This window comes from Mytilus californianus, unplaced genomic scaffold, assembly GCF_021869535.1.
Source record: "Mytilus californianus isolate M0D057914Y unplaced genomic scaffold, xbMytCali1.0.p SCAF_15, whole genome shotgun sequence".
Taxonomy (NCBI): Eukaryota; Metazoa; Mollusca; class Bivalvia; order Mytilida; family Mytilidae; genus Mytilus; species Mytilus californianus.
The window spans coordinates 9,863,432-9,875,475 of NW_026262637.1; positions in this window are offsets into that span (position 1 = coordinate 9,863,432).

Sequence of the window (12,044 nt, forward strand, 5' to 3'; positions counted from 1 at the left end):
TAAGCAGATCCTGCTCTACAGGATATGCATGATTAGTCTAACAACCAAAATCCATGCCCATAAATACTTAACAGTGTCACATGTGGAGCAGGATCTGCTTACCCTTCCGGAGCACATGAGATCACCCCCAGTTTTTGGTGGGATTCGTGTTGCTTATGAAGTGGTGCAGCACTACGTAAAATATAGATATATGATAACCTATATTGAACTTGTAATGGGAGACTCAACTGTTATTCCGTTCAAATTTTCTTCCATTGACCACAACAACAAAAACAATACGTCGCATATGCTTGTTTAAAAGTTATTTATTAAATATTCGAAAGAAACCAACAGATGTAAATTTAGGAATTCGATATACATGATAAAAGATAACCCAAATTCATTGAAATCACTCGTAATATTTCCAACGATTCCAGATTACCTTCGTTATAGACAAACTGTAAGTCAACCTATCTAATAATCATAATAAAAAACAACAAATAGTAAGTTTGAATTTTTGGCAATTTGCTGTCATGGATCTATTAGGACAGTTCAACTATATATCAACAGTCCAACGGATTTGTATTCATCGACGATGTCTCATTTATACACAAGATAAAAACATTGAAGGGCAAACATCATATGTTTTCTCTAAATGGCAACTGGGCTACCAGACGCCAACTGTGATAAATTCAGCCCTTCAACAAAAACAATGTATTCAGTTCACATTCTGTCCAATCCACGACGCTTCTTTTGTCAATATCTGAAAATATACAACAAACAGCAGAAAAAATGCTCTCAAGGGTGGGATAGGGTGGGTTTTGTGTTCCTTCAGTTCATATCACGCAATGAACAAATCACGAAAAGCATGCAATTTTATATCAAATGAAAGCGGGAAAACCGCTTATGAAATTATGTTAGTGAAAGAAAGACGCTCAAGTCCTTAAAAATTAAAGAAAAGTTAACTCTTGTTTAGCAGACGATACTCTCAATTTATTAAAATGATTTAATGCTTAATGATTAAATCTTATTAAGATTTTACATACAACCCTGACGCCAAAAACATGATGACAAATAGTTTCTATCAACGGACTCAAAATGGCTTATAGTTTAATACTTTAGGAGCAATGGTTTTGGTGTAACTGTAGGACCAGTTCCTTTATTAGAAAATTGAATTGGGAAAATTGGGACAAATTTCCTACTCCTTTGATGTTATCATTGCAATCATATGGCATTGCAGTACCTAGTTCCCTTATCCAGAAATTTTCTCTATCTTTTCGGGAAGGAGTACTTAGTATAGGGCTATTGGTGTGTTGATAAATTTTCTAAATGATGCGTACTTTCATAGATAAAGAAGGATTATGGTCCGGTTGGTTAAAATGGTTATAAAGAACCCCGAATTGCGGATCTGTATTATCAGACCAGTGTTGATTCATCCTTTTACGCAAAGTTTGTCGAGTTTCACCAACATAAAGTAGTCCACAAAAAGTACATATAATTCAACAGATTTTTTATAATAAGTTTTTCCTGTTACGTTACTAGTGAAATCTGGAGTCGTGATTAACATATTACACGTCTTACACGTGCTCCTCTTTCCTTGTTTACAACCCACTTCCATCGGCCGAGCAATTTACTTACAAGACACAACATCAGGCATATATTTTGTTGCATGCAAATTTTTATGAGACCGTCAGCATGTGAGGAGCTCAAACCAATTTCATCCGAAATTATAGACAAGGCTTTGTTTGTTTTTTAAATCACTTAAAACTAATCAAGATACAATTTCATTTGCATTTTGTGTAACTTGACTATGCCGTTGCGATGAGGAACACAACGCTATTCCCTAGCTTGCTTTACATTTTCAATATGTGGGGTTTAGTGCCTTGAGTTAATTCACCACATTCCTTCTCTTCTTTTACATTAAAGCTAAAACGAATCATTAGACGGGTAATGCAGAACAATACATTTGCCTTAAAAGATGAAACATGAATTATATAGTTTGAGATCTTGTTTGAAATTGATTGAATACTAAGTTTTTACTTTTCATCATGATTATGCTATACTACATTCCCGACCTTTCGAATTGGTGTTACTAATAAACTTTTCAAGTGCAAATGATATAAAAAGGAATACAGATCACAGCTCTTGTCTTATTGTGAAGAGTAATGTGAATCTTAACAAAACTGTGATGTTTCATTCGGTAGGATTTCATGAACAAAGTGTTATTGATGTTGCTTTTTCTGTTCTTACCACAAAGACATTTCATACTTTTCACTGTTACAATGAAAATGGATGTGGTATAATATTATTTGACCCAAATGCATGAAACGTAATTTGAAGTGAAAAGAAAAGCCAAATACAATATCTTGAAGATCTTAAATGTTGAGCCCGCAAGGGTGACCAAGAAATAGAAATATGGTCACCATTGGTCTTCGTCTGATTGGCAATAAAACCCTCGCTAAAGTGGGGCGTCCGTTTGGTTGTGTGGGATGTACAAGTTCGTAGCTACTTTCGGTCAGAATTGGGACCGTCACGTTAAATCCGATGTCTCTTGTAAAGAGAGTGCCATGCTCTTTGCACGTTAAGAACACTTGCAACAACTACTTGAGATGTCCGGAGTGGCCTGTTGCAATGACAAATGGCTGTCCTTATCCAATATACCATCATTTTCCCGTAGAGGTCGGAATTTCCCCGACCTTCATCCTGGACGGCCTCTACAACAGGACCTACCTATTGTATTTATTGATAATTTGTTCTCGTACTGAACATGCATAAAATATTTACCACTTGATGTTAATCAACCAACAATCAATCAATCAATCTAAATTTTAGCATTGTAAATTGTCATGGTTTTCTCAGAGTGTTTATCTTGGTGTTGAAAACACGTTGACGTTTACCTATCCAAAATGTAATTGCTTATTATTTCTATCGAGTTTCTCTGTTGAATTTAAATGCATTAATTTATTTCAAGTTTCTACGAAAGCAGAACGTAATAAATTTAAGAAAAACGTTCAGTTACGTTTTAAAACCATGTAAATGATAAGAAAAGTTTTTTTTTGATAAATTTTGTTATGTCCGAAGCACTTTTCTGGGTTTACCATTATTATTTGAAAGTCGAGGACGTATAATACATAAACAAATGATGATCTATATGACCAACGCAGACCTAAATAAATAGTAATAATCATCTAAGGTAAACGTTGCTTAAAGGAGTTGGAATCTTAGTTTCTCAATAAATTATAAAATTATTAACGTGGAATTTAAGAAACATTTGTTAAAAATCATATAGTACCAACGCACTGACTACGTACAGAGTTTATGATACCCTCGGATACTAAGGATCCACCATCAGCGATAGTTACCCCATGCTGGTAAATGAAAATAACACTTTATTAATTTCCAAAACGCTTTTCTGGAATAACCTGTATCCATTTTAAGGCCAGAGTGTATAAATATAAAGAAATTTTAGGAGCTGTTTGACACAAAGGTAACCGAAAAAGGGTAGCCAAATCAATTCAAAGTCAACTTTGCATAAAGAATTTAAAACTTTATTTTCTTAATAATTTCTTAATTTAACAACGAGGAATTTCATTATCAAAAACCTTATCTATTATATCAGTACCGAAGCATTGCCAACTGAGTTGATGATACCCTCGAAGGCTAAGAGTCAATCAACAGTGCTTTCAATCTAGTGTTAGTAATAGAAAACAACACTTTTACATATTTCGTCCGAAGCGAAGTAATGAAATTACCATTATTGGAAAAGCTCATACCTGAAAATTTAAAAGCCAGGGATCAAAACTACGTTTATAATTTAAGAGCTATATGAACAAAAGGGACATAAAAAGAATACTCTTAGGGACTTAAATTCCACCAGCAGTGAGTATCGAATAAAGGCAACAATAGTAAACCGCTGTTCAACAGTCATAAATCGAATTAACTGAAACAAATTCGGGTCACAAACCAAAACTATAAGAGGGAAACAACGGAACAACATAAACACTGAACAACTACAAAAACAAACGCCAACATACATAAAAACAGACTATTTGATAACAACTGCCATATTCCTGACTTGGTACAGGACATTTTAAAACAAAAATGGTGGGTTGAACGTGGTTTTATGGCAGACCAAACCTCCCACTTATATGGCAATGCTTAAAATAACGCTAAAATGACAACATTACGTGATAGGAATACATTACAGCCTTCAGCTGTTTTCTGCTCTTTGGTCGGGTTGTTGTCTCATTGACACATTCCCCATTTCCATTCTCAATTCTATTACAAATAAACGCCAGAACACTCAGGACAGAGACATACATAAATAAATAACATATATACATTGCAACATGTAAAACCACAGAATAACAACGGACACCTCCCATTTACACCACAATAGAATTATGAACTGTGCGTCACACGAATGAATCAACGTCACAAAAAGTGACGTCACAGGTAAATTTCCAAAAAATAGAAATTGGGATTAAGTTTGTAATGGTGTTATTTTATGTATGTTATAACCATTACAAGAATATTAGTATAGAATTGTGTTAGTAATTTTGTAATTATTTGTATTTTCTAACCATGTAGGTTTTTCTTCTAAATCAAAACTGTAAACACAAATAAATCATGTGCATATAGTAGCTTTAAACTAAAAATCACACGAATGAACTAGCTGATTAATTATCTTAACTTTTAAATACATGAAGAAAATAAAAATAGAATTCAAACCAAAACGAAAAGACAAAACACAATATCAAATTACTAACGAAACATCATAACCAAATACATGAATGTTGGATGTATAGATACCAAGACACGTCTAATATCAATGCGAATTCATACTCTGGAAAACAGTTATATTCGGGAATCGGTCACGTTCGGTACTTAGCAGACCAGACGACGTAGATGGTAAACCACAATCTAAGACTTGGTAAAAATGTCGTTAGCTAATTTAGACACAGACAAATCGTATAGATCAATCAATTCTTAATCTTTCCTCCTCATAACTCTGTTTGAGCAATATCGACCCAGTATTGGTAAACTATACGAATTTCATACGACCTTCATCAGCGAAATGGAAAAATTCATTTTTGTTCAAATTACAAACGATTGTAAATAAAAATGAATAATAACAGTTCAACAGCTACGAAAGGTGGGAAGCAAATTGTCCAATTCAATTTGAACTTTTACTTCACAAATGCCAAATATCAGTCATATAAGTTGCTGATGATTGGTAAAATCAGACATTAACCAAATAACGTTTTCCGAGATGTTTAAAATATTGATAAGACTTTTTTGTGTCTGTTTAGGTAAGTGGAATCAATTGACTATTTCGCTTCAAGCCACGTTTTGTTTAACTTTCAGGATTTGCATCAGAAATTATAAAGAATGAAGAACGCTTTCAAAAGCTAGAGATGAATAATAATCTTCTTTACTTTTCTGAATCGGAAATTTGAATCCTCAATGCTCTCCAACTTTGTATTTAATTTGGCCTTTTTAACTTGTTTTGATTCGAGCGTCACTGATGAGTATTTTGTAGACGAAATGCGCGTCTGGTGTACAAAATTATAATCCTGGTATCTATGATGAGTTTATTTACAACCACTAGCTCGATGCCACTGCTATTGGAGGTTTCCTCATGTGCATGAAATGATGCAAAGAAAATAAAAACATTCTGTTAAATTATTATTAATAAGCTTTTCCGGAAAAAATGATGTATATTGCTGGTGATCTTCCCAATGTCATAACAAAAATCATTCGGACCCAAGTACTAAATCTTGGCTCTGAAATCACCTTTCTATTCGTTTGAATGTCTGTCCGGAGTTCAGGGTTTAAATGTCCGTTCCATCTTAATACAAGATACTTAATTTTAATTTCATAAATTAAAAACCTACTTGACATATGTCCGTTAGGATTTCTTTCTTTCGTTTGTATTAATCTCCCTCCCTAGCCGGAAGTAAAACAAAAGTACTCAGGTGTACTATGTTATCATTTCCGGTCCAGGTAAACGAGATCTGTTTTCTTTCTCTGCGCTTTAAAGACAGGGGTGTTTTTCCAGCGAGGTGAATGTTATAACTGAAAAGTACCGATGGCTGAAGTTTCGGTATTTATGAATAGTTCGGATAGTAAATACGTGGATGAACCTTGAAATGGAAATAGTAGCACGGGGACCTCCATTATTGTAAATAAAAACAGCTCCTTCAAGAAAAGAAAGAAAAGCAGGAGCAAGTATAACATATTGGAAGAAAAAATGAACAGAAAGTTGAACAATTTAAACGAAAAATTTGAAAAAAAAATGAACAGAAAGTTGAACAATTTAAACGAAAAATTTGAAAAAAAAATGTTCCATATATTTCAAGCTGGGAAGCGTGCCGTAAATGGCGACAAAAATTCCGAGACTAAAGGTCAGTCATAAAGACACAAAGTTTGTGGCATGAAATGTCAGATAACGAAATTCGGATGGCAATATTTCCATCAGACCTAGATATGATGAACATGTAGGTGATAGTAACAATGGACGGGTACACAGTCCACTGATGTGGAACACTTGTCAGGAGAGGAAAAAAGTGTTTATATGATTTATTCTAGGATGATGCCTTTACAACAAAATCTGAAAAGAAAATTGGTTTTGAGATTGATGATGCTCAAAAACAGGTTTTATCGAATAGTTGGGGGACTCAACATCCTAATTTAGTTTCTGCTTTTGCAGAAGAAAGTGAGGATGATTTTCCAGTACATGAAGATACTTAAAAATGTTTACTTGTTCCTTCTATTGATTACTTGATCAGTAGATGTTTAAATTAAAACATGGGAAGAAGGCGTCACCTACAAAAAGTGGTAAAAATTTATTTAGTCAACAAAGTACAATGATTGAAAACATAGCTTATAGAGGTCAACAAGCTTTTTATATGGGTATTGTGACGCATATGTACATCTAGCAAGGTTTGGGTGCCCTTATGCAAACTTTACAGTTGTAGACAATGTTGACTCGGATAAGGCTATACAACAGGTTTGTGATATATTTACCATGTCTACTAAAAGCTTAGACCAAGTGGATCGTACAGGTACTTTTCACCATAAATTACGAAGGCCAGTATCAATGTCTGCTACTGGCTTGTATAAAATTGATGATGCCATAGATGTATCTGATTTACCATTATCAGTTGATGGTTTGTTCGGGTCTGACTCTGAAAAAAATTGTATGACTCGTAAGGAAAACAAAAAATCTCTGGACGAATTACTGCCAGACATAAGTGTAAGAAAAGCACGTGTAGTCAATAGAAAGTCTACGTCTTCTACAGACGATTCTGTTTCTAAAACACCTTATATAGTAAAGGACAAGCAGATTCATCAGATCGTTCTTGGTATGGAAATAATCCAAATTTTAACAGTAGATAGTTTGAGAAAAAAAGTTCCACATTTTTGGATCTCAAAGTTTAAAATAGTGCTAGTAACATCAGAGGAGGTAAACCCTCAGAACAGTTTAGATGACAAGGTGAACAAATTATGTTTCCGAAGATACACATACCAGTCGGGAGGCGTTTAACTCATTTTTTACAAGAATGGGGGCAGATAATTCAGAATCAGAGGGTTCTGTCAACTATCAGAGACGGTTTCTTTTTTTCTTTTTCTGGGAATAAAAAAAGATAGTAGTCAGTACAAAAATCTAGATATTATAGATTTAGAAATAAATTCTCTTTTGGAAAAAGAGGCAATAGAAAAAGTACCAGTCAAAGAAAGAATGAGTGGTGTTTACAATACATTATTTGTTATTCCAAGAAATGGACATAGAATTAATTTAAAATCAAAATCAGTATCTTCGGAAGCAGTATTTCAAAATGGACACAATTGCAAACGTGTTGAACTTATTAAAACAAGGAAATTGGGCAATAAGCCTGGATTTAAGAAACACGTATTTTCACAGGAAATACATCAGATTGTCAGTTCAAGGTCAAATTTACCAGAGCAAAGCTCGAGCAATCAAACAGGTCAGGGTCTTTGGACAGAGGAGCAATACATTTTACATATAAACAATCTAGAAAAGGAAGCAGTTTTTCTGACATTAAAGAAATTTCATAAGTTTTTGAAAAACAAAGAAGTTTGATTCGGTCAGACAATGTTACAGTAGTCCAATACATAAACAAACAAGGGGAGACTCGGTCCCCTCAATCGTGTCAAATGACTTGGGATCTATGGATGTTTGCTCTTGAAAACAATGTTTATCTAAAAGCAGCACATATTACAAGGGCAAGCAATGTGTTAGCAAATCAATTGCGTCGGATAAAAACTCATGCGCCAGAGTTGGAATTTGACAATTCAGTTGTACAACATTTTTTCAAAATTGGGGGCATCCAACAATCGATCTCTTTGTAACAAACGAGAACAAGAAAGCAGTTTTGATTTGTTCAGTGATAAATTATCCACAAGCATTAGCAATGGGAGTTCTGTCCATAGAATTGAACAACATGTTTGCATATATATTTTCCTACTTGCACTAATACCCACATTTTTACAGCACATGCAACTGTTTCAGTGCGAGAAAAAAAACTGATAGTTCCGCATTGGCAAAGACAACATTGATATACCCAGTTGTTACAACTACTATTAGCTTGTCCGCTTAAACTCCCACTTATAGAACATCTGCCGGTACAGGGAAACAGAAAATTAGCACATCCAAATCCGGAGGTGTTTCAGTTAAGTGCATGGCGTCTATTGACGAGCAGTTTAAGACAGAGGCTTTTTCTAAAAACGTTAAGAAACTCTTGTCAGCATCATGGCGGGCAGGTACTCAAAAGGAATATCAATTTAGATTTAGAAGATACAATAGCTAGTGTTCTGAACGGGATTTCGATATCTATACAGCCTCTTTACAAGTTTATGCAATTTGTTTAACGCATTTATATGAGAAAGCTTACAATATAGGACAATTGCAGGTTACAGGTCAATGCTGTTTTCAGTATTATCTCCCATTGAGAAAATTCCTGTAGGTTAACAACCTTATATTAAAGATTACTGAAAGGGATTCTCAATACAAGACCACCAAAACGAAAACTTTTACCAAAGTGGGATTTGCATCAGACTTACTAAAGAAAGAACCTTATGTACCAATGATAAAAGCTAATCTGAAATATGTAACTTGGAAAACAATTATTCTGATCGCAATCACTACTGTTAGAAGATGTGGGGATTTGAAACATTGACACATTATTTAAGGAGTACAGAAGATTTAAGAGATAAGATGAACTGAATTTTTTTTAACAATAAATTAACCACATAGATCAGTGTATTCACAAACAAATTCAATTTGGTTAGTTACAGTGATTAAACATGCAAATAAAAGGCAGAAGAAGGCAATACGTTCAAGGACACTCTACCTAGTAAATTGGACCTTCTTGGGCTCTTTTCAAAGAAACAAAAATGAAAGATATTTTAGATAGTGCAGATTGGAGTCAAGCCAACACATTTGTTAATTTTTATTTCAAATTCCAGTTTTCGACACAAGAAGACGGACAAGTATACGTTTTAAAGTATAAACCTTATTAGAGGTTGCACTTTGTAAATACAGCTTTTTCTCAAACCACGCCTCTTTTGGAGAGATATATGATATTCATAGATATTTCGTTTTGTTTACGTACTGGTTCCCAGATATGATCTCTATGTTTCATCTCATAGAGACATAACTTGGGAATGTTACCAGCATAAAAACATATTGTTGCGGTGAAAATTGAATTCTGAAGTAGACACAAAGTGAAGGTAGGGGTAGTACAGAATTTTAGTATAAGTTTAAACTTTAACAAGTTCGGGGCATATGTTGAAAATATGCCGCACAGCCCTATGTTTTGACCTTTGAATTAAATAGAAGTGCATATCAACTTTCCATTCTAGGATATATTTTTTTACGAAACTTCATAGTAAAAGTGGCACAGTTTTAGCCGCAAAGGGAGTTCCTATGGGAAATTGCATTGTCTATATTTACAGAAATGCAACCTATAATGATCATCTTAGCTCACTTTGACATACGAATTTCTTCATTTAAGAGGAAACCTGTCCGTTATACGTGAACTGCATGCAGAATTCCTTACTGCTAACAAAAACGTTGACCCCACTTTAAAACAATGTGACTTTGTTTTGTGTTGAAGTTGAAAATATGACAACATCGAACCGTAATGGCTTTTGGGACAAAATGAAAAAAAAGCTCGGACCTCGAAGCCCAGAAAATCCCGATGGAGGTATACGGCGAAGATGGAACTATGAAATATGAACCTGTAGTGTCCGTGATTTATTCATTGTTTCAATGATTTTTTAGAGCGGTATCATTCCGTCTATATGGAGATAGGCTATAATTTGTCCGATTCTAAAAGACAAATCTTCAGATACACTTTATTAGTCTAGTACTTCTCAATTAGCGAGGAATTAATTTACTTTCTTGTATATCACACTTTTATAGAGTATTCATCAACAGTCGATTGTCATCCTGTTTAGAGTCAAACGATATTTTAGTAGACGAACAAAATGGTTTTTGTTCCGATTGATATTGTTAGGATCATGTATTTACTCTTAATGCTGTAACGAGAAACCATAAGACTTTATTCGCAACTTGCATTTCAATCTTAAGAAAGCGTTCGATTTTGTTGACCGAGATTTGTTGCTATATAAACTTCTGTTAAATAACATTAATTGAAAAACGTACAACTCAATTAAAAAAATTATCTTAGTAGTTCTGCCTATGGTTGTGTGAACAACATACTTTCACAGTGGTTTGAATGAAGTTCTGGGGTTAAACAAGGAATTAATTCTTACGTTACTTTCATTTTTTGTCAACGACCTGGTAAAGAGAGTGAACAGTCTCGGACTTAGTATAAATATTGGTGACTTTACGGTCTCGTTACTTTTATATGCGGACGACGGCTTGTTGGCATCAATCGAAACTGACATGCAATGTTTGCTTAATAAAGTTCATGAGTGGTGCAAGTGATGACGTGTTTTGATAAATACAGAGAAATCAATAGTTATGCATTTTCGACGGTCTCGTTCTAAACGAAGTGAATTCCAGTTCAAAATCGGTGACAATCATATTCAAATAACTGACACATATAAATACCTTGGTGTAACTTTTCACTTTCTTAAGGTCTTTAAAGATAATGTAAATTTAATATCGGAAGCTGAGGGTAGAGCTTTTGGAAGGGTCATCTCCAAGATTCGCCATTTAAAAGACTTCGGAATCAAAAAATTTCAGAAATTATTTACATCGTGTGAAGTGCCAGTGCTAGACTATAACGCTTCTATATTTTTTCATAAAAGATAAAATGCACAAAATAGCGATAATCAGGTTTACATACTATATTGACCATGACAAGAAATATAAAGAAGAACCAAGCTAAAACAAGCAGAGTATTTCCAAAGATTCGTCATCAGTTATATAGAGTCAGACAATTGTGAAAGACTTAGCAAACATTGCAACTTTTTTTTTTTTTTTTTTTTTTTAGTTTTAGTTTGCAACTGAATAGGGAAAAGGATAAAGGACTTTTCTTTTGGTTTGTTTCATATGTACAGCTGGGGCATATAAATAGATAAATGTACGGTCAGGGTTTGCTAGAAAGAGGTGAAAGATACCAAAAGGACATTTAAACTTATAAGTCGAAAACAAACTAACAACGCCATAGAAAAAAACAAAAAACTACCAAAAGAAAAACAACAGTGCATAAAACACAACATAAAAAACTATACTTAGCAATACGAACCTCACAAAAAACCGAGGTGATCTCCTATGTTTGGGAAGGGTAAAACATTCCTATTTTTGAAGGCCGAAAGATGAACTACAGTTGTTTACATCCTTGTCCGTTGGTCACTTTTGGATAGTTGCCTCATTAGAAATCATACACCACCTCTTTTTATGTATGTTAAAACATTTGGTAAATGTAAATAATATAAAATATAACATTTTACCCATTTTCCGAATCAATTCGACAATTAAAACCGGTCAGAAAGAATTCAAGAATTGTTTAATATAGTTTAAAATCCGATAAATAAATAAGTTAGTGTGAAATAGAATACAGCCCTCC